The 24,589-nt window shown below is 42.0% G+C and overlaps 1 protein-coding gene across 6 annotated transcripts in view; it reads left to right on the forward strand.

Moving 5' to 3' along the window:
* The window catches only part of tmtc4 (transmembrane O-mannosyltransferase targeting cadherins 4), a 131,227-nt gene that overhangs the window by 61,338 nt on the left and 45,300 nt on the right, over positions 1-24,589 (forward strand). For 4 of the 6 annotated variants that reach the window (XR_008572546.1, XR_008572548.1, XR_008572547.1 and 1 more), the window contains 2 exons: positions 3,012-3,122; positions 3,488-3,524. The exons of the other annotated variants lie outside the window; for them this stretch is intronic. The gene's annotated coding sequence lies outside the window, so the exon portion shown is untranslated. The remainder of the gene's footprint in view (positions 1-3,011; positions 3,123-3,487; positions 3,525-24,589) is intronic. 6 annotated transcript variants of the gene reach the window in all.

The following is a 24,589-nucleotide window of genomic DNA, read 5'->3' on the forward strand; positions in this document are numbered from 1 at the left end:
GTCCATAGGTATGAATGTGAGTGTGAATGGTTGTTTGTCTATATGTGCCCTGCCATTGGCTGACGACCAGTCCACAGTGTACCTCACCTCTCGCCCAAAGTCGGCTGGAATAGGCTCCAGCATACCCCAGTGATGGATGGATGGATGGATGTGCTTTAATATTCACTTGTCAATTCAAATTGAGCTTTCACTTCTCATTTCATTGTTTCCATTGACCTTAATTCAAGTGTTCCTCAGCTTCCAGTCACCTTCATCTCAGCATGCCTGAACTTATTCAACAAAGGTTTTCATCTCCCGTTAAGCTCATTAAAGTCTGTTTTGCAAAAGCACATCATGCTTTTTTTAAAAAAAAAACTGGCATTGATTAACTTTTTTTTCCCTGTGATGTTTTCACTAGCTTTCTTTATTGCAACACGTTACAATTTGCATTGAAATGACAAGAATGACAACAGGCTGATGGAGTCCAACTCTGTTATTATACAGCAGGGAACAAAGCGAGCAAATAAAGGGATTATAATGGAGGTTGTCTGTGGTCAAGGTTATATGGCAGCGTTTGGCTGCCAGCGTAGAGTGGTCAGTCCCTGCAGGGCAAATATTGAAAAGGTTTGATTTGGACCGTGGCCGGGAGACGTTTTTTGTTGTTCTTCCATCATCAATACAATTCCAAATTTTCAGGTTCCCCTGATGAGCCTCTCAAAACTTAAATGAAACGACTAATCCTAGCTGAGACTAGACACCGACGAAAAACACTTTTAGCCAACACATCTCATTACAGACAGAAAAATCCACACAAATGTGCAAAAGGTTGATTTGGAAAATACTTTTTCCTCATTTGTTACAAAATGTTTTTTTATTTTAGTAAACCTTTTGTTGCCCATACAATAAAAACATTTTCAAAAACTTAACCTCTAAGAAACTCACTAGAAAATGCAGGAAAAAAATATGTCTGTAAAATTGTTGAAAACCTTGGAGTTCTTTTAAGTCACATAAGATTAGTTGGCGTGTCCTCGAAGGCCTCACTTTTTGGAGCATTTTTTTGCTTTTTCTTTAGTATTTTTACTACAGAAGCAGGCGCATCCTCAAAAGCCAGTGTTAAGAAAATGTTTTAGTTATATTTTCTTTTTTTAATATACGAACAGGAGTGGCTGTTTTACACTTTATGTCAAATAGGAAATATTGTCTGTTGTGCTTATGAGAAGACTGCCGATAAAAAGTGTAACGAGGGAAAGAGGCTTGAGATGGAAATCAGTCACTATATATAGTAGTGTGTGTGTGCAGATTCAGCATTTACCGCCCAGCAAATTTGTGGACGAAAACACATGTCATTCACTTTAGGTCAGTAATGATTTAGAAATCATGCTAAATGATAATACAGGTAAAATGTACCACACTAATATATGTAATACATTTTCCCATGTAGCATTTGTACCATGTACCACAATTTGTACATGTAATGGTCTGTATGCCATCCATCCTTCCATCTTCTATGCCGTTTATCCTCGCTAGGGTTGCGGGTATGCTGGAGCCTATCCCAGCTGACTTTGGGCGAGAGGCCGGGTACACCCTGGACTGGTCACCAGTCAATCGCAGGGCACATTGTCTGTATGCTTCACTGATAATGTTTTTATGTCAAGCCTTGCGATGTAGCACTTTGTTTGGCGGTCGTTGAAGGCACCATAGTTGCTGTGAGATGCAAAAGTCAAACATATATAACCATCCGGCGAGGTGAACACAAGTTAATATGTGATTGTAGGTTGTTACTGGAATTACAACAGAAAAGCAGTGTGGATTAAGTAAATGCGTCTTACAGAAATTCCTTCTCCGACAGCTAGCCAGGACAACACAGCTGCTTGGGGGTCCAGGGGAGCCTCGTACTACCACGAGCCACTGCAGAGTGACGTGGAGGTGGCCCCACAATAAACATAAGCGCAGATGTTGCACTAGCCTGTGACTCTGATTCATCTATGTTCTATCAATCACCATTATCATTCATTAGTGGGGAGTACCGGACACATTCTATCATTTAAAAAGCGTTTAATGAGTGTGTGAGGCATATATAGGGCTTAAACCTTGATACTACATTTAGCTAGCTAACTTCCATTGCTAGTGAACAAGGGGAATTGAAGAAAGAGGGTTTTGGATGTTAATCCGAAATTGGATAACTTCAACGTCAAGCTAGCAGGCAGGTTTGGAGAGGTTGGAGCGGGCTGCGTGTCAAAAATAAACATTTTTATGGGCATATCAATTACTCAAAAATGTCCACAATGCACTGGTAGGCATGTACTGTATATATATTTTCATAATACACCCATCCACTGATATTTGATGCTAATATGCTCAATTTAAGAAGCCTTGACTGATCCTAACGTTGTCATATTTGTGTGAATATCCTTTGGTAGGTAGCATTCTTAAATAAAAAGACTAATATTAGAGCGGAGCATAAGGTATGTCCAAGCGAGGCACAGCAAAGCGAACGCTGGGACTGCATTGCTTAGGCCAAATACATATTTATGAGTCACATGGCTGACTTTTCAAAGCTCGCCAAGCTCGGGAAGGCATGCGGGTGCACAAGCTGGGCAGGGAAAGGGCAGCCGGAGCGGGCCAGAATCTGCAGGGATTTGAGATTCCGCTCCACCTTCTCTCCTCTTGCTTGTGGTTTGATTAGAGAAAAACCTTGTCACATTTGAGGCATTTTGATGTCGGGATCCTTACATAATGTTTACTAAAAGCTTCTGAGGAACTTCCATCTCTTCTCTCACATGATTGTGTTTGCCTCTTCAAGGTTATCATGTGTGATCTGGCAATGGAAAGGAGCTTAGGTAGCACCGGCTCAGGACAGCTATCGACCGGGCCCGTCCAGTTTTGGTCTCCTTCACCCAGCACTTCTTCTTCAAGGCTGTCTTTAATCTCTCCCTATGCACCCTACCACCCTACCGCCCCAATCCTGCCGTTTGATGTGCTGATGCCCTTCTTTGGCTTACTCAATATTTGATCTATCCCACTTTATACAGGCTAAATCCAGTCGAGGTGGATTCACATGGAACATGGGGGCGCTTGCTTTCTTCTACTTCTTCTACTGCACCCCTTTTTTCTCGCACCATTCAGAAAATTGACCAACATTGGTAAGTAGCTATTTTTCCCACTGATACCACTGTACACACTTTATTAAACTAGAATACCTGCCTCACGATGCAGACGGGAAGCCAGTCTCCAAAGTCTTTAAAAATTCTCATAAAGATGAACATGGAAACATGCGGAAGGCACGTGTCACAAACATGTAGATAAGACAGGAAACATGCATAACGCCAAAACATACAGTACTTTGTAACCAGGGTTAAAATCCCCAAGCTTAGCCTTGTAGCGGTTTTCCCCACAATTACCTTAGCACTTGAAAGGACCATGTCTCATGACATGCACACCTGATTTCACTTCACCAATCACAAGTTCCAATGCACTATATAAGCTGCCCTGACTTCATTCTCCTCAGGTGGGTGCGAGAAAATGTCAAGGAACAGCAAGTACAGGTCAGTGTCTCAAAACAGTTGTGCTTTCAAACATTTTATGGTTTTCTTTGGAAACATTTTGGGGTTTTTTTGTGACCAGACCATTTTTTTAAAATCTGGAGACCTGTTTATCTTGTATGCTTTTGGATCTACTGATCTACTGAACTGGTGAGTTGGATGGAAATGTGGCAATGCTGATAGCTTTGTCCTGAACTGAATTGTCATGCTGGCATGTTAGCATTAACATGTTTATGCTAACATACGTTTTTAATGTTTTTCAATGTATTAAACACATTAAGTTGCTTTGCTAATGCTAGCTTAGCGCTAGCCTTGTTCATTTTATTTTTTATATTTGAAGTGGAGGGCCGCACGGTGGTCTAGTGGTTAGCAGGTTGGCCACACAGTCACAGATGGGAAAGACCTGGGTTCAATTCTCCCTTGGGAGTCTCTGGGAGTTACTGTGTGGAGTTTGCATGTTTTCTCCGGGTACTCCGGTTTCTTCCCACATTCCAAAAACATGCATGTTAGGTTAATTGGTGACTCTAAATTGTCCATAGGTATGAATGTGAGTGTGAATGGTTGTCTATATGTGCCCTGTGATTGGCTGGCCCCGCCATAGTTAGGAGAAGCGGCATAGAAAATGGATGGATGGATATTTGAAGTGGATTGTTTGATCCATCAACTCGATGGTGAGCTAAGAAGAAAGGCCAGGGGCCTGGAGCCTGTTTCAGTCAACGTTCTTTGCCCATGGTACGGGTCTCCCACCCTCTGAGTGAAAATTCCACTCATCACATTATTTTGGACAACTTGCGCATTTGGACACTGCCTCTCGATACAATAACTCTCACACACAACTGTGACTAATTCACTCGGTCAGATTATCCATTGGGGACTGGAGAACTGGACTTTTTTTTTTTGTGGCGGTATGCTGGACATTGAGGGACTGAATTGTTTAATATTTTCTTTGTGCACAGTAGTAAAAAAATCTGGTACCAGTACTTTGTAGCAAACCTGCAATATTGTAAATATTTGTTTTATACACTTTATTTTCAATATAATTCACACGCAAAATTAATTTTGTTTTGTCATTATTTACTGCCCCTGCCCTCAGCAGCCGAACCTGGTCTTCTCTTTAATTCACTGGCCCTTAAACCCTTTATATTGTACTAACCTTTACATCAACATATTAACGTTAACAATAGATACAACATGCATTCACAAGCACAAACATGCAATGCTCCAACAAAGGAAGACGCCACCGGCTGAACTAAATAAAAGGAACCCAAATTAGCGCTCGGTGCGCATAGACAGGAAACTAAGAGCCGCAGAAAACAAGGCGGAAAAAACAGGAAGTATGACAAAATAAAGACACGAAAATCAGAACTAGGAAATAAACTGAGAAATAAGCCAACATTAAGCAAATATTATTCTGTGAACAAAATAATGGCCCATATTTCCACAATTTATATAAATTTACATCAAATTTTATGTAGTTATATACCTTTTTTTTTTTAAAGTGTATTTTCAGAAAGTTTCACAATGGTGGGGACCCCTACCTCATAGTACTTGCTTTTCTCTATGGAAATGTATCAGTAGCGAGTCTGAGAGTCTGGCAGAGCCTGTACCTTGTAGTGGAAATGAAGCATTGGAAACACAATACCAATTGACCGGCCATAGATGTTGGCATGAAAAAAGGCTTTTACACAGAAATCCTGCAAAGTAGCCATATCCGAACATTAAGCAAAAAGCATTGTTTGCCTTTTACACAGAACTCAGCAAACATTAAATTGTACAACAACTCTGTCACGCCATTATGTGTCAATGCCTTTCATACAGAACAGCCAAAAAAAAAACACAAAAAAAGCCAGTGTGAAAGGGGCTATTGCTTTTAGCACAACAGAGCGGGAGACCACTGTCCAGTCTGAAACGTCATACCCTTGTCAACCATTACATTACTGACTGTTTACACCGGCGTCATCCTGGCTCTGTTATGGCTCTGACACTGCCGCCGAAGCCAGAAAATTGTTACAATGATGTATGCGTTTACACAACAAAGTCAACACTCTGGTATTAGTCCCCATTCCATGATGATGCCTGTCAGAGAGTAAACACATGGAAAAAAATGCTGGGCCGTGTGAAACGGGCTTCTGCACAGTATAGGGCAGGGACAGCAAATGATGCTGATGCATACTAACACCGGTGCTTCTCAAGTAGTGGAGCCAATAGTTTCTTTCTCCTTGAAAATTGCTGGTGCCAGCAATTTGATACCAGTGGTTTGTACAGATAAATAAATATTCATTTCAAATCTGTATAAACCTTGAAGCATAGAATGGTTGGACAAAGTCGACCTAGCAATTTTCCACTCTGAAGTAGCATCAGAGCTATAACAGAGGGGGGGCACTAGTTGTGTGTAATGGTACTCCCCAAGTTTAACACCTTTATGTTTCCTTTCCTATTGTGTTGGAAGCAATTGTTGCTGTCTGACAAGTACATTATACATCACACCAGACAATGGCAATGATGCTGAGTTCTGTACGAAAGGCACAGGAAAATGAATGCTAAACCTGCTGTAATGGCTGTGATGAATGTATTTTGAGGTATGTGTGTGTGTGTGTGAAAGAGGCTAAAGAGAGAGGCCCTTGCACACATTTTCAACTCTTGTCATTTTCTGGAAGACATCCACCATATGGTTCAGCCCTCTGCATCATACATAATTACAAGACTCATATTGTATGCAAGGCGGCCAATCAACTGTATCAAATAAAACAAAGGAGTGCCAGTGACTAATAATGCCCTCTATTTTTCCTGTATGTGTTACTCTAAACGGAGAAGAAGGTCCTCTCCTTGGCTGGAAAAGTATCCAAAGAGCGCTTATTAGCAAGCAGACAGTTTGTGTAACACTGAACTCCAACCCTCTACTCTTGTGTGTCCCACATTAGTTCCACTTAGTTGGCTCCCAATGACCTATTCAATGTAAATGCTCTGAGTAGTAATGAGCGGTGGATGCTTTAATGGCTGACTACCTTCCAAGTAGGCCTATAGATAGAATGGAGAGAGGGGTGTTGTTTAAGCAAGGTCATAATGGGCAAGTGAATTACTGAGCCATGATAGATTGGGAAAAAAAGCCAGCCAACAGATCAACACAGTGTCAAAGGGGCACTTTGGTAAGGGGCTAACTGGAACAAAAGGTGTGCAAAACAAGCAGATTCACACCTTAGGTTATTGATGGAGAAATGAATGGGGCGGACAAATTAGAAACAACTTAACCTGACCAAAAGAGACGCATTCTATCGTTCATACATGCATGGAAGCCATGTTGTTACTTGCAAAAGACCGTGCAGAAGAAGATTCCTCTTTTAGAAGCAGATATTATCTAAGTGCATCAGTGCATCAGGAAGGTCAGAAATATCCTGAACAAGTTATACCTTTACTCTTAATCCCCCCCAGATATGCCTGCTGCCTCTTGCTGAATGCATCTGCATACATTTACACTGTGGGATGACACCAACAATGTCAATATTTATTATTTCATTATTATATCTCATTAAGTATTAATCCATCCTCTGCAGTCTGAACATGACATTACCTTCTCTCTAATATCTAATGAGATGCATCCAAAAATTGTGCCTCTGCAACGATAATAATGCTCAGTTTCGATTGAGACTGCAAGAGTTATATTCAAAAAGGAGTAGTACTGAAAAAAAAGAGTTCATTTTAGGAATCCATACATCCATCTTCTGCTGCTTATCCGAGGTCTGGATGCGGGGGCAGCAGCCTCAGCAGGGAAGACCAGACTTCCCAGGCGTTCCCAGGCCAGTTGAGACATAGTCTCTCCAACGTGTCCTGGGTCTACCCTGAGGCCTCCTCCCGGTCGGACCTTCCCAGTGAGGTGTCCAGGAGGCATCCTGACCAGATGCCCAAGCCACCTCATCTGGCTACTCTCAATGCGGAGGAGCACCGGTTCTACTCCGGGTTTCTCCCATATGACAGTGCTTCTCATCTTATGTCTTAAGGGAGAGCCCAGCCACCCGACGGAGAAAACTAATTTTGGCCGCTTGTACCCGCAATCTTGTCCTTTCGGTCACTACCCAAAGCTCATGACCATGGGTGAGTGAGGATAGGAACGTAAATTGACCGGTAAGTGGAGAGCTTTGCCTTTCTGCTCAGCTCACTCTTCACCACAACGGACCGATGCAGAGTCTGTATCACTGCAGACGCCGCACCAATCTGCCTGTCAATCTCGCGTTCCATCCTTCCCTCACTCGTGAACAAGACTCCGAGGTACTTAAACTCCTCCCCTGTGACTGGTTTTCACCCCCGACCCGGAGATGGCACTCCATCCTTTTCCGGTCGAGAACAATGGACTCGGACTTGGAGGTGCTGATTCTCATTCACGCTCGGCTGAAAATTGATCCAATGAGTTGGTCATGGCTCGATGAAACCAACCAGACCGCATCTGCAAAGAGCAGAGACCAATCCTGCAGCCACCAAACCGGAACCCCTCAATGCCCTGGCTGCGCCTAGAAATTCTGTCCATAAAAGTAATGAACAGAATTGGTGACAAAGGGCAGCCCTGGTTGAGTCCAACCCTCACTGGAAACAGGTCCGACTTATTTCCAGCAATGCGAAGCAATCTCTGACACCAGTCATGCAGGGAACGAACAGCCTGATTTTAGGTGATCCGATGCCCCATATTCCTGGAGTACTCCTCACAGTATTCCTCAAGGAGCACAGTTGAATGCATTCTTCAAGTCCACAAAACACATGTAGATGAGTTGGGCAAACTCCCATGCACCCTCAAGGGCCCTGCCGAGAGTACAGAATTGGTCCACAGTTCCATGACCGGGACGAAAACCACACTGCTCCTCCTGAATCAGAGATTTAACAATCCGGCGGAGCCTCTTCTCCAGAACCCGTGAATAGATCTTACCAGGAAGGCTGGGAAGTATGATGCCACGATGGTTGGAACACACCCTGCGGTCCCCCTTCTTAAAAAAGGAGACCACCACCAATGTCCATGCCATGCTGCAGAGTCGTGTCAACTAAGACATGCCCAGAGCATCCAGGACCTTAAGGAACTCCGGGCGGATCTCATTCACTCGTGCCACACAGTAGCTTTTTGACCACCTCGGCAACCTCAGCCTCAGAGATAGGGAAAACCTACCGTGGAGTCCCCAGGCACTGCTTCTTTGTTGGAGACGTGTTTGTGGGAGTGAGGAGGTCTTCAAAGTATTCCTTCCACCGGTCCACAACATCTCAAGTGGAGGTCAGCAGCACACCATACCCACCATACACCGTGTTGTTTGTGCCCTGCTTCCCCCTCCTGAGACGGCGACTAGTCGTCCAGAATCTCTTCAAACCCATCTAGAAGTCATTCTCCGTGGCTTCTACGAACTGCTCCCATGTCCGAGTGACTGCCAGAAGCGCAGACCACTTGGGTGCTGGTATCTGTCAGCTGTCTCCTGAGTCCCATGGGCAAAAAAGGCCCAAAATGACTCTTTCTTCAGCTTGACGACATCCCTCACCACTGGTGTCCACCAACGGGTTCTGGGATTACCACCACGACAGGCACCAACCACCTTACAGCCACAGATTCGAGCAGCCGCCTCTACAATGGAGGCAGAAAACATGGTCCAATCGGCCTCAATGTCCGCCGCCTCCCTCGGAACATGGTCGAAGCTCTCCCGGAGGTGGAAGTTGAAACTCCCTCTGACAGGGGACTCTGCCAGATGTTCCCAGCAGACCCTCACAATGCGTTTGGGCCTGCCAGATCTGCCCGGGCATCCTCCCCCACCATCGGCGCCATCTCATCACCAGGTGGTGATTGGAAGCTCTGCCTCCCTCGTCACCCGAGTGTCAAACATGTGGCCGCAAGTCCGACGGCACGACCACGAAGTTAATCATCAAACTGCGGCCCAGGGTGTCCTGGTGCCAAGTGCGCATGTGGACACCCTTATGCTTGAACATGGTGTTCGTTATGGACAATTTGTCCCCGAGCAGAACAAGGGAATCCAGCACTCTCCAGTACTCCCTCTAAAGACCAAAAAATTCTGAACTGCTGTTTTGCATAGAAGCACAAAGAACGATCAGGACCCATCCACCAACCCGAAGGTGGAGGGAAACTATCCTCTCATTCACCAGGTTAAACTCCAACGTACAGGCTCTGAGCCTGCATCAAGAATTAGAGTCCCTCCATATAGAGAGTTGCGACATGACGAGTCGAAAAAATACGGTCACGTGACTCGTGGAGCCATCTTGGGGCCAAATTCGCGTTTGCGTTCGCCTTGTCTTTACAGTATTCTTGGCTGTATTCTTGTTTTATTCCCCAAAAATGCCGGGTTGTTGTGCATTTGGATGCACAAATAGACATGAGAAGGGTTTCAAGCTTTACAGATTCCCTTCAGATGTCAACAGATGGACAATTTGGGAAAATAAAATCAACCGTTTGGTCTGGAAGTCGAACTCGTCTTCAAAGCTGTGCGAGGTAGGCTCTGTATATGTTAAAATTTTTTATGTCACAATGTTTTAAAAACTTATGCAACAATAACAACAATATGCAACAATATGTGTGTTTACCTAAATATTGTGTTCTACTTAATTGTTTTGATATAAGAAAGTAGCCTAAACGTAAAATATACTATAAAGAAAACGAAAAAATAAGGTAGTCATGGATGCTTAGAGTTAAGAATGATCCTTGTGTAAATCACCTCTGGTTGCAAATAAAGTAATCCATGATCTCGAGCAAACTTATAAAAGTGCATTCATTTTGCAAAATCTGCACTTGTTTCGAAGTATAAATAATAATTAAGTAACAATGAAGAAATATACATTTTCATCATTTTCAATGTTTAAATATTGGGGCTTTTATATCTGTCATTTATTTTCATTCTAGTATCATGAGGTGAACATGGTAATATTTTGACTCATATAAAATCTCAATGTTTTTACAAAAGATGGCAAAATTATACCTTATTACAAATTGGACAATATAGAGCTATAAATAACTATAAAACAAACATTTTGCATGCGTCCCTTTGTGCAGAGACATTGCAATTTACATGCATTGTCGTACTGTGCACGCTTGGCCCCAACATGGCGGCGTAATCTCAGTTGTCGTAACTCTCTATATAGAGGGACTCCAACAAGAATTGCCATCCCTGCCCATCGCCTCTCACTGCTGGCAACGCCAGAGTGGAATAAAGTCTAGACCCTCTTGAGAGGACTGGTTCCAGAACCCTTGCTGTGCCTCAAAGTGAGTCCAACTATATCTAGCTGGAAGTTCTCCACATCGCACACCAGCTCAGGCTACTTCCCCACCAGAGAGGTGACATTCCCGATGTCAAGCACTAGCTTTTGCAGTTCCTGCCTTCAGCCACCACTCAGCTCGCTCTGCAGCCGACCCCTTTAGCCCCTTTAGCAGTTTAGGATTGTGTTTAATGTAATTCATACATTTTATGAATGTATTTATAAATTTAGCAATTAATGGATTTTTTAAAATAAAAAATATCTTATTAATGTCATTGTTGTTTTTAACAAACTCCTATTAATAGTGGTTAACTTCTTATTACACTTGTGACAAAAAATGGTTGGAATTAAGGAGATCTGTTTTATTTACTGCCTGTTTAGGTGTGATTCAGGGTGAGGCATAGCTCATATCTTTTGGGGTTTGAACTTATTAATGTTGACAGCGGTTAACTTATTTTTACACCTGTCATTTAAAAAATAAAAAAAAGATCCGTGACTTTATTTAATGCCCAGCTCTTTACACGGATTAAGATGATGGTTAAAGCTCTTTTATTGTTTATATGTCTTATAATTAACTTATTATTACACTTGTAAGAAAAACAACTAAATCCCACTAGCACTTTGGCGACAGAGGCAAGGAAACTCTATCTAGGGTAGAAACAATGACAAGTTGGGCTGAGTTTGAGAAACAGTTGTTAGTTTATTTTTACACTTGTGTGACAAAGCATTGGCAAAACTGTATATGGTGACTGTTTGACTCTGGAACAGATTATTTCCATTTGCATAATTTCCTGTGAGTAACTCTTTCAAATTTGAATACATTTTTGTATAATCCTAGAGGTTCTGCTGTATTTGGGTCAGTTGTAGTCATATCACTGAGTAATATGCCAACATACTATGGATATTTTTGCCCTGTTTATCCTCATTGTGTTGATGTACATGCAGTGACGAGAGCGCACCCGCAAGGTCCTCAGGGGTTGTTTGACGCCAAGCAGCACGTGCAGATGCCAAGTTCATTACGTTGCTTTTGGGTTTTTTTACTCTGCGCCCCCTTGCCTCTTAAAGCTGTCATGTCTGCCCCACTGTGGAATCTGCGGCAAGACAGGATCGTTACCTCGGAGACAGACACCCAGCACATCCCAGGTTGATCTCCCTGTTACCATGCGGCAGCCATTGGAAACAGATGGTCTCCAAACAGCCTGTCATGTTTACCGCTACCGCCATAAAAGACAAGAGTCCGACGATACGTTTCCTCAGGAGACACGTGGGATCACACAACGGTCCCTTGCTAGAGCAGATGCCTAGATGGGTAGTGGTGGTTTGTGCTGCACGCTCACACACTCCTTGAACTTGACTCCTACCTTAACCAGCACCCGGATAAGGCTCACATTCCTACACACACAAAATGGACAGGCCCAAATGTCTTCCGCCAAGCCGTAGCCCGGACATGCTACATTTACCGCAATTAAAAACAAGCACGCCATTTGAATATCTGATGACACCTCGCAACCTGCTCGCTGGGCTCTGAAGATAATGGCCGTCCCAGCGGAGCCCTCCGGAGAAATTGTCCATGTCACAATTAATGAAGGGGATTTGCATTGGTGTCTCAATTAAGGCCAGAGGAATTGTAATGAAAGAGCCGCACTTCGGAATTAATTAATGGAGGAGGAACTGTGTACAAATGTGCACGGTTGTGACGTGCAGCAGCCGCAACATTAGGTACATGTGATTGATATGTTAGCAGTATGTTATTACTTTTTTAGTGTGTAGTTGTCGTACTCAAGTGTTCAAGGGATTTAAGTGTGTCAAGCTAGCGGCAATCTTTTGGTACTGTTCCAATGTTTGGTTCAGTGCTGCAAGGCGGTCAAAAAGTGGCATCAAGGTATGGTTAAAGGGTCCCTGACATGATCAACTTTTCTTAAATATGTTATATATTGTTTGTAATTAAATTCTCAAAAATTGCATTTATGGCACCAGCCATGACTAACTAGCTCTCGCAGTTCAGCCTCATTTCAAGATGTGATGTCATCGGGGTAAAATTGCGTAGGTCAACAAACGTGGTGTACGATACAGAGGATGTTTACAGTGTTTATAGCGACGATTTGCGCAATGTGTCAGTCGTTTTCGAGGAGGAAGAAACATTTGGAGATGAAATAGAGAGCTTGCAGAACATGAAGTTAAGCCTTAAGACATGGAGATGAAGACTGGCCCTCAAAATACAGAATGGTCAGTGTTAATTAATCTTGAGTTGCTTATCCTTCAATTATTGTTTTAAGTTGGCTTCTTAATGAGCGTAAAGGCCTGTTTATACCCTGATTTATTGTACTGTATATGTGGCCGTCAATCGAAGATGAATATTTGCTTCCGTTGCCGTCACCGCCCCGCCCAACCACTGTATGCACTCCTGATCAAAATCTTAAAACCAGTTGAAAAATTGCTAGAATTTGCATTTTGCGCATTTGGATCTTAATGAGGTTTTAAGTAGAGCTACAATATACAAAAACAAGAAGGGGGAGTGAGACAAAAAGCATTTTGAAAAAGTAATTTTTTGAAAACAACAATTAAACTGAAATAGACTGTTTATCATCTGATCAAAAGTTTAAGACCACAGTTTATAAAAGCCAAAATCTGCTCAAAATGTTCATTTTCTGTCAGGCATTACCACTGTCATGCCCTCCTGATGGCTAAAGCTGAGAAACTTTCTTTTTGGTGGTCGGATTGTTGAGCTGCATAAGCAAGGCCTCTTGCAGCGTGCCATTGCTGCTGAGGTTGGGTGCAGTAAATCAGTCATTCAAAAATTTTTTGTAAGATCCTGAGCATTATGGAACAAAAAAGTCAATTTGCAGACCCAAAAAAATTACACCTGCGCTGAGCCAGAGGATCCAATTGGCTCTCGATCAAGATACAGCGCGGTCTTCCACCCACATTATGGCCCTTACTGGTGCAGACTGCAGCTCAATAACCATCAGACGGCATCTGCGGGAAAGGGGTTTAAAAAACAAAAAACAAATTCAAAGACCTCGTCTACTTCAACGCCACAAAACTGTGCGTTTAGACTTTGCCAGGGAGCATCAAACATGGGACATTGAAAGGTGGAAAAAGGTTTTATTCTCTGATGAGAAAAAAATGTAACCTTGACGGTCCAGATGGCTTCCAACGTTACTGGCATGACAAGGAGATCCCACCTGAGATGTTTTCTACTCGGCACAGTGGAGGGGGGGGGTCCATCATGATCTGGGGTGTTTTTTCATTCAGTGGAACACTGGTGGTGCAGGGTTGTCAAATGGATGCAGATGTTGCAGGGGGCATCCCTCATGACTGAGGGCCCTCGTCTGTGTGGTAACAGCTGGGTTTTTCAACAGGACAACGCTGCAGTTCACAATGCTCGCTTGACCAAGGACTTCTTCAGGGAGAATAGCATCACTCTTTTGGACCATCCTGCATGTTCCTCTCATTTAAATCCCATAGAGAACATTTGGGGATGGATGGCAAGGGAAGTTTATAAAAATGGCCATCAGTTCCAGACAGTTGATGCCCTTGGTGAAGCCATCTTCACCACTTGGAGCAATGTTCCCACTAGCCTCCTGGAAACACTCGCATCAAGCATGCCCAATTACAAATAATTACAAAAAATGTATAACATATTTAAGCAAAGTTGACGAATCATGTCAGGGACACTTAAGGTAACATATTTTAATGACGACAGCGCAAAGGTTTTTTGTAACACTTATTCCAAAAGGCAAAGAGAAGAAGAAGAAATTATAGACAGGTAGTTACGTGAAGTAAGCAGTTTACATAACTAATTTATTGTTTTACATTGGTTTACCTCTTTTTGCGTTTGCATGTTCTCCCCGTGTGCGTGTGGGTTTTCTCCGGGCACTCCGGCTTCCTCCCACATTCCCAAAAAACATGCAGGTGAGGTTAATTGGAGACTCTAAATTGTCCATAGGTATGAATGTGAGTGTGAATGGTTGTTTGTCTATATGTGCCCTGCCATTGGCTGGCGACCAGTCCAGGGTGTACCCCGCCTGTCGCCCAAAGTCAGCTGGGATAGGCTCCAGCATGCCCCCGCGACCCTAATGAGGATGAAGCGGTATAGAAAATGGATGGATGGACCTCTTTTTGCACTTGTATGAAAGTAATGTTAAAAAATAAGTGTCGTAAATTAAAAAACTTTCACCTTATGCCTTTGTCAGCCAAAGTTAAATATTAGGGTTTTATTGTTTTTATGTAGGCTATACGTTTAACAATGGTTAACTTCTTTTTACACTTGAATGACAATCATGTTAAAAAATGAGACACATCCGTGATGCAAATTACCGTACCTTCAGTATATGCCTCCGTCATTCATTAAAGTTATTATGCATACTATTAAAAGTGGTTAGCTTCTTTTTACACTTGATGTAGATGATGAAGCTGCACGACTCACAAAAGAAAAACAAACTTACGATTTTTGAGGAGGATTCGCCCAACTGTGTTCCTATAACCAGAGATCACTGGACCTCAGCCGGTTCAGTGTTCAATACTTGCATTGCTCAGAAAAGTGTTCTTACTGTTTTCGATGTGTTAACTTCAGCGGTTTATGATGTGTTTTTTTTTTTTTATTTTGTAATTATTTGGAGGCAAATGAACACAGCAATGTTCACCCCTGATACTCGAAACTTTTTTGTTTATCAATATTTTGATCTGCCACAATGTAATGGATTTAAATGACAGTACCTCAAGATGAAGGCTTTTCTGTGTAATTTATAGGTGAGATTAAAAAAATAGATTGATTAATTGCAGATAATGATTAATATCTCAATTTTTACATGCCTTGCCAGCACTAGTTAAAATGTTCTATGATGGTGAAGAGTTTGACCCTGGAAGAGATTATTTCTATTCCCGTTGCATCCTATGGGAATAAATTAGATCAATCAGCGTCATGGACTGGATTGTGTTACACTTTGGCATGCCACTGCTTACTTACACAATCATTTCTTGACTGTCAGCATAATCAGTTTGAAGAACCTCAGCATTGATACAAGTGGATAATATCCTGTTTGGGTTCCCCATTGATCTGATGTGGCAGTTCTAAGTGGCTGCTTTTCTTCACTCTGAGGGGAGTGTGTTCTTGCTTGTGTGTGTGTGTGTGTGTGTGTGTGAAAGGCACAACTCAAGCTAAAGGCTCACGCACACACATGAGAACTCTTCAGCTGAGGGGGGCCTCCAATGGCCAATTAATTATTTACAATGACACACTCTCACTGTGGCCTCTTGAGAAGGTCCTTAAGGTGCCAGACGGGCCAAGTGTTGTCAAAGTGTTGTGTTTTCATTGCTGCTTTATGCTCCATTTACTTACAAGTACAATGTTGGCATGGCCCTGGTCAGCAAAACCTCAAATTTGCTCTGTCATGGAAAAAATCATTAGACCACCCTTGTTTCTTCCGTTTTTTGTTAACTTTAATGCCGGGTACAAGTAAAGTTGCATTTGTTAGGACGAATATAATGATCACAACAAAAATAGCTCATCAGAGTGAAAAGCTGATGACACTCTTGATCAAAATGTTAAGACCAGTTGAAACATTGCAAGAATTTACATTAAGCAGTTTATTGCGAATGACCCATACATCCATTTTCTATGCTGCTTAATCCTCATTAGGGTCACGGGGGTATGCTGGAGCCTATGCCAGCTAAATAGACCTAAAATGTAAGTTTTCTTCTTTATGTAAGTGGAATTGTAAGATTTTTAAATATAAATGAATGATGGTTGCAGTGGGGTGCTGTGGAGAGCTTGTTGGGCTTGTGAGATGCAATGCAAGTAAGTGTATGCCATTGTGCTATTGTTATCATTGATGGTCGTGGTAACGTTTGTGGGGGTAGTAGTAATGATGAGGATTGGAAGACTGTTGATTTGATGCTTTGATAGGAGGGAAAAAAGATATTGTTGTTATAGTATATTACTTGTTATGTTGTTGTTATTATCATCATTATTGTTATAATTGCTTTTGCTTGTTTTTTTATGGTGTGTTTGATGTGTCTTCTCTTTTCAGTTGTTTTGTGTGGATTTTTGTCTCTTCGGGTGTTGTGGAGCTGGACTTGTTTATTTTTTTTGTCCTTTGTTAATCAAATAAATAAAAAATAGCCATGCCATTCTTGTTAATCAACTCAAAAACTGGTTGGGGCATGTTTGATGCCAGTTTTTCCATGAGGCTAGTTGGAATGCTGCTCCAGGGGGTGAAGATGGCTTCTCAGAGGGCATCCACTGTCTGGAATGGATGTCCATTTTTGTTAACTTCCCTTGTCATTGTAGGCTACAAACTGTTTTATTGATTGATTTACTAACTGAAGGACATAATACAAGTAGGTGTTAGAGAAAGTGCTTTATTGATTGATGTATTAACTAAGTGACTTAATATAATTCATTATAGACATAACCATTTTATCGATTACTCTATTAATTGAGCAAGTGATTACAAGTAGTTTATAGAAATAATGCTTTATTAAACTGTTATAGATGAACATTGGTTTAAGTAGGTGAAAAAAAGGGAGAGGGAACAAAGATAAAGTGCATTCACATAATCAGCAGTCAGATGGGATGTACTATCATCTAGGGGGGCATGTGCTATTTTGACTGAATAAATAAGGGTGGTCAAATTTTTTTTAAATGACTGTTGAGCTTTGGTTGAGGTTTGAATCCCGCTTCCTCCATCCCAGTCTGTTGTATTCTTGGGCAAGACACTTTGCCCCCACAGGGATGGTTAACTGACCAAGAGAATGGGTGCAAAGATGAATTTCACTGGATGTTGCACTGTATATGGGATAAATGAAGGTCAACTATGATTTCTTTGATGATTTGCACATTTTTGTGTGCCTTGTTGGTAAGATGCTTTTCTCAGTGTTTTTGTTGTGTCCATTGCTTATTCTTCAACAAATTTCCCTACTATAGTTACACAAAGAACACTTAAAACATTTCAAAGATAACTTTCAAAATTAATACTTTTTCTCATTTGTTCACAAAAATAAACAAGGAAATGACTAGCTAAAGTAAATGGTTACATTTTTAATTCAAAATCCAAACTAAAGTTACATACATAAGACAACCAAACGGAGGCTTTCACCAGGAGAATAAGTCAAGATGGGGTGACGGGGGATGTGTGCGGGGGGTTGGTTTGTTGCAGGCACGGAGGACCTCCGAGGTTCAACAAGGGTTAAGTCCAAAAAGGGAAAATAACATCAACAAACGCGCTTGTCAGTAATAAAAGCTTCATTAAAAGGTCAAAGGTCTGAAGAGGTCATTTCCAAACCTTCTCCCCGCCTCTTGGAATTGTCTCGACACCGAGCGGCAAGCCCCCCCCCCCCCCCCCCCCCCACTCTGATGCAACATGGCAACTTTAAAACAAGCACTTTACATTCAAAGGTCAGAAGGGGGAGGGTGCCCCAGAACCCACACAAAAGTCTATCTTTTGTATAAAAGTGTAGTAAGTCAATGCATACATGCATGTGTCTCAAAGTACAAAAGGTAAAACAGTCTGCCTCTTAAAGGTTAGTGAAATTCTCCCCCCAAAATGCATTTAAATGTCAAATCGTTTCAGCCGACTGTTGAATTTATCGGAAAAAACATGAAATAACGTGTGCAGCAAGGTCACTAGCCTGACCTAGCATGAAGAAAATTGACTTTTACTAATTAATCTTTTTTCTAATGAACTTCATAATGAGATGTGTAAAATAGATGTCACCCAACACTGACATGTGCTTTAATTATGTTGTGTGTGTTTTTTGGAGGGACGATACCTGCAAAATTCCGCTTCTGACACCGCACATGAGTGGCGGCTTGATTAATTGTGACATTCTTAATTAGAAAGTTGATGTCTGTCATTGAGTGTTATTGACTGATGAGTCCATTAAGACTGTGCCAAAACAAGCAGAGTGAGGCATCGTGTTAAGACGCACTGAATAAGAAGGACAGGCCAGACAGTGTTGGTATTTGAGGAATGTGTGTGAGCATTATGTGACAGCTGTGTGTGGGAGGGTGTACTATAAGGCAATGATGGCCATAATGGAACAACCCCCTGTTCTCCTGACCTCTTTGAGAGGCTTCCAATGAGAATGAGAACAAAAGCAGACTATGGACACCCCTCCTGCTGATTAGTGGCCACTCTGCCACAATGCCCCCATCTTGATGCATAGAACAACGTAAGATTTGGACTTTTTGATGGTATGGAACACATGTTGGTTGAGGCAGTTGGAGTCAAAGGTTAGTATCATGCATCATTATTGGTAGGGTTAAGATTAAGGTTTAGGCGATAAAGTTTAGGATTTGTGTAGAGTTTACCGGTGTGGGGTTAAGATAGTGTAAGAGTTTAGGTGTTACAATTAGGTCCCAGGGTGGGGGCTAATTAAGGTTTGAGTTTGGTCTCAGCTATGGTTAGGGTTTAAGATTAGGGTTATAGGTTAAGATAGAGTTAAGGTTTATGTGTCAGGTTGGGCCTAATTTTTAGGAGTAACGGTTTAGGGTTTGGTCTGAGGGTGAGGTTTAGGGCTGGGGCTTGGGCTCAGTCTTAGGCACTGTCCACTCAGGAACGCTCCACACAGTGCCGGCTCAGTAAATAGTCACGTGCACACGGGAACAAGATCACTGGGTGACTATGTAATACAGGCATACCTACCATCCTGCTGTGCGCTGTAAACAGACACACAGACAGAGCCACGTGACACACCAAAACTATAAAAGAAGCAAAAGCTCACACATGTAATCATGCCTCACACATGTATACTGTAGTGCAAGGTTGCGACAATAAGCCGAGAAGTTGGTCACTCAGTGCAGCAGAAACACTCGATTTCTGTAGGCATGGCATAGCAAGCTCTACATTTACACCACCCAGTCATGCCGGTACCGACCCCCCCACCCCACCCCCGTCTGCTCCAAAGTTTCACCCTCTCTTCTTGCCCGCTCAGTTTCTAAAACTTGTAGCTCCTCAGGATATTCAGGCTCAAAAAGATGAGGTTTTTCCCCTAATGATCTCTGGGCTGCACTTTAGACACTCCTGGATTAGGGTGTGTTTAATTAGGGTTATGTACAATTAGGTTTATGTGTTAGAAGGATAGAATGAGGGGCGAGATTAGGGTTAAATTTAGGTCTTTGGGTTAGGTTAGGGTTTGGGATTCATGTTTTGGCTGTGGGGTTAAGGCAAAGATATGGGTTCAGTTTAATTTAGGGTTATGGCTTGGTTTTAGGAATAGGGTTATGTAACTGCTAGGGTTAGGTTTCGTTTGAGTTAGAGGTTAGGGTTAGGGCAGGTCTTAGGGTTCTAGGTGTAGGGTCAGGATAGGGTTAGAGTAAGAATAGTTAGATTAGGTTTAGATTCAGTGGCCAGTGGTTCAGGGTTAGGGTTTAGCAGTTAGACAGTCGGATTAGGATTTGGTTAGTTCTCCTAACCGCTCTATTTCCTGCATTTTAACCACATTACCAATCAGTGATTGTTTACCATCTACTTATTTGATTGTCCCAGATCAGCACAATGTGTGTTTCAACAATGAAACGTAAACATCGTCCCCGAGTGAAGTGATTACACCTCTCCGATTCACACCTCACACAAATCGACTTAGCCTCAATTGAGGAGCGCTGATTAGGACTAATTCTGCTATATTGCTTTGCTTCAGTGGGTGGAAAAAGACACAAAAACAGAAACACGATCATTTTGCTAACTCCCACTCACTTCCACACACATAACATTGAGAAATCTAAGAAGTTGAGGCATTTTGGCACTCGTTTCTTGCCTGGAAAAAAAGAGCATAGAGAGGTCACCATGGAACATTGTTGACTCCAGTATGGAAAGTATATGAGAACGCTCCTCATATGTTATTCGGTGATTAACATCTCGGCGTAATCCAGGTTTGGCAGAGAGAGGGACTCAAGCGCGCCCTGGCTGGCCATTTGCCAGGCTGGCGCTGTGACTTGTCTTCTCACAGACAGAGAGATGAGTCTGGGACAGGACAGGAGGGACGAGGGACGCAGACACAATACTGGCAACGTGACAACACATCAGGGATAATCTCACACTCCTGACACTCACGTATATAGTAGTTATTAGATGCTTCTTCTCATGAAGGACAAGATATGAAAATAGACACTGAGGCAGCATCCATAATCAAACAAGCTTACAATTTTGTTGTGGAATCCCTGGGTCTGGTCTATTTGTTCTATTTAGTGAGAACTTTGGACATAAAACCATGTTAATAGTGCAAGCCATCATTAAGGGAGCTTTCCTCATAACCGACTTCACAGGGGGCGAGAGGAATGATCAAGAATAACGCACGGTGCTTTGTAGCCTGCATACAAATTTGCAAATAAGGAGGCGACGCAGGGGGAAAGAGGCAAGCCCGAGGGGGTCCAGGGCAGCAGATGATGGTTGTGGTGTGTGGACTGAAGGCCAAGATCTCGCTAAGTCGGGTCATTTCTGAGCAGGGATGGGGGTGTTTGGGATAGGGGGGCCAGAGTTGCATTCACTGGTAGGGGGGGCTCTGAATTCAGCACTATACTACAAAGCCGGACTCCTAGGGCTCATGAATGAGGCGAGGAAATGATCAGAAAAAAACAGGGAGGGAAAGAATCCTGAGAGATGTTTAGACAGATGGTGTACTTAAAACAACGGCAGGGGAGGGGGGGGGGGAGTATTTAATGATATTTATAATTCACAAAATAACTGATCTCCATGTCCCCTCACATGTCCCAAAAACAATAACACTGTTGCGTCATAAGAGCGTCTCCATGCTGGCTACATGAAATCACTGAAATTCAACAACACTCGTTAATAGGGATGAGCCGGATACTTGTTCTAGACGAGTATCCATTACGGATAATGCATTTTTGCTGAGTACGAGCATGAAACGAGTACAGCTTGTCATTATCGGTAATCGCGATGAAGGAAAATCCTCATTGGGTAACCACTTATGTATTCACTCGTCACGCGCTGTGATTGGCCAGTCACACACGGTGACCGCCCCTCCCTAGACAGACTCCCTACAGCCAGAGAGGAGTACGCATTGCATTTGACAAGGCAGAATTGAAAATGGCTCGTGTGGCATCGGTCACTTTCCTCAGCTAAGCTTGTGTCTAAAGTTACTGGTAAACTTGTTTCGTCACGTATGCGGTGCTTTTGACAAGATAGAGCTGTCAACGGCTGTGTTGCGTCGGTCACTGGCGGTGTTTTTTTTTTTTTTTGTCTGCTTGCTTCTAATTTGGCTGCTGATATGAAGTTAGTTGAAAAACTTTGCTTGTACTCCCGAACACGGTGCTTTTGAGAAAACTACAGTGAACCTCGCTGACAAATTATTTCCCTGTTTGCCTTCACTGGATGTTTGCATGAATCACCAACTTCACACACAGATAATTAAAAATAATTAAATAATAAAGTCTTACAGGTCACTTAGACACATACACTGTACACATAGAGCTGAATAATAAACAATAAATATAGCAACTTCTGATTAATCCATGTCAATTTAAATGAAACTTAAAATGTACAGATTTAAGCCCCACCCATTTCTGGTTAAACCACACCCACTTCCTGTGTATGCCCTGCTAACTCCGAGGTGCGGATACAGATAATTTAGATGGGTGAACAGATACAGATACAGATACAGATAGTGGTGTGCTTACTCATCCCTACTCTTTATTCCTTTAGAATGTTATGAGAAAATAAAATTTGTCCTACAAATTTGATGTTACATTTTCTAATATTATGAGAAACTCAACACTATATGACAACATTATATTACGAGAAAAAACTAGATCAGGTCGTTGTAAGAAGATAACACTTGTTATAAACTATGTACACATTTAAAAAAATATGAAAAAGTTGTCTCAAAAGACAATTGTACGAAAAAAGACAAAAGTCTATCATATAAAATAGTTGTAAGTTTACCAAAACAAGTTCTAATGTCCCTATAAAAAAATCTCAATTAAATGATAAACTCGGGGAAAAAAAAGAAAAAAACCTCATAATTTTACAAAAACATGATCAGTCATTTTAAAAGATAAAGTAGTATTAAAAAAACAAAAAAATATTGCATATTAATATGCAACATGATTTTTGCCTTGTAAAAAATAATTATTAAGTTCATTTAAAAGAATAAAGTATCAATATTTGAGAAAAAAATATTTTAAGAAATATTACCAGTACAAAAACAAAACAAAAAAAAAAAGTTAAATTATGGAGGGTGCCCTGTGATTGGCGAGCAGTCCAGGGTGTACCATGACTCTTGCCCAAAGTCAGCTGCGTGAGGACAAGCGGTATAGACAATGGATGGATTATGTGGTGGGAAAAAAAAATCAAAGACATGATAAAAATGTTGTGAGGAAAATTTAATGTGAAGAAATGGATGGATGTTGCAATGCGAGCACTAACGCAACACGTGAGGTGTCCTGGCTGGTCCACGAAACCTTACAGACCGCTAAAAGTAGGTGATCTGGCGTCGCCATGGCAACAATGGAGATTCCGGGCTACTCATGTATCATCATGATGATTTTAAAGCTGTCATTTTCACCTTAAATTGCTACATATTGCTGCTTTTAAATTACAAAGCCATTGAAGAGGTTTAACATAGAGACTGGTACTGCTCATGCACAAAGATGGCATCACCAATCATAGAGTTTAGGCAGCAAAGGACAGAGAGCCTCCCAGCGAGAGCTTGGCCGTGTTAATGCCACACATTGTCAGCACGCCGCCAAGCCTCCACCTTGCCTTGATAATCATAATCCATTTCCAATGCTATTGTCCTCCATGGAAGAGGCCTCCCTCCATGACACCTCCAAATTAAGGCACCAATAACAGTGTTGAGATGCTATATGGACTTCATGTGCGTGTGTCTTTCCCATACACATCAAGGCCTAATCATACGCTTTCTTTCCACCTCCCATGTCATGAATGAAGTTTCTAAACACACACCCCCCAAAAAAAATCACATTTATGACAGCCATAAAAAGCCCCAAACAGCTTGATTCCGGGCCCGTGTTCAAAGATTTTAAACTAACATTTGATCGTTGTTTATTGACCACTTTGACACAGCACACGCCGATATATATGTGTGTTTACCCAAAGGCCCTTCTACCCTGCTCGGGGACTCATTACCGAGAAATAGCAGTTCTGCTTGGTTGACGAAGGGAGCGAAGACCTATGTTTGTTTTTTTTAATGGGGTTTTCTGGATTCTGGTTGAACAGATTTTCTTTTAGATTTAGGTGTTTTAAAGTACATTTCTCGGTCAAATCTGTCCATTTTAGATGAGGTTTTGGAATCGGCTGTGTACTGTAAAAGCAAGTGAAAATAGACCTGAGAATTGTTGAGGCCCTTTCACACATGCCTGTAAAAACTGTCATTTTTCCCTCTTTTTTACATGTCTGTGCCATTTATACAACACTGTGACATGAAAAACATAGCCCAATGGTGAGAAGTCGACCCAGCAATTTCCCACCTTGTGAGGTAGTATCAGAGCTGTAACAAAGCCGGGACCCCACCTGTGTGTAAGGGTATTCTTGCATGGTGGGATAGGACTGTGAAGTTTAACACCTGACACGTCGTTCTCCCGTTTTGTTGTTTTGAAAGCAGTTGTGACTATCAGGGATGCCATGAAAGTAAGCAAAGTTGCGACAATATTCTGCCTCGGCTAGGTTCTGTCTAAAAGGCACAGGTGGACAAATTTATAATCTATAAAAGCAAGTGAAAATACTGTAAAATTGTAAAGAAAAAAATTAACTAACAACAATAATATATGTATACACACACACATTCCTGTAAAATCTGCCACCACTGTTTTTCTATGTTAGTACGGTTTCTACAGAACACTGACATGGGGCAAAATG

The sequence above is a fragment of the Dunckerocampus dactyliophorus genome, chromosome 9, assembly GCF_027744805.1.
Source record: "Dunckerocampus dactyliophorus isolate RoL2022-P2 chromosome 9, RoL_Ddac_1.1, whole genome shotgun sequence".
NCBI classification, from domain to species: domain Eukaryota; kingdom Metazoa; phylum Chordata; class Actinopteri; order Syngnathiformes; family Syngnathidae; genus Dunckerocampus; species Dunckerocampus dactyliophorus.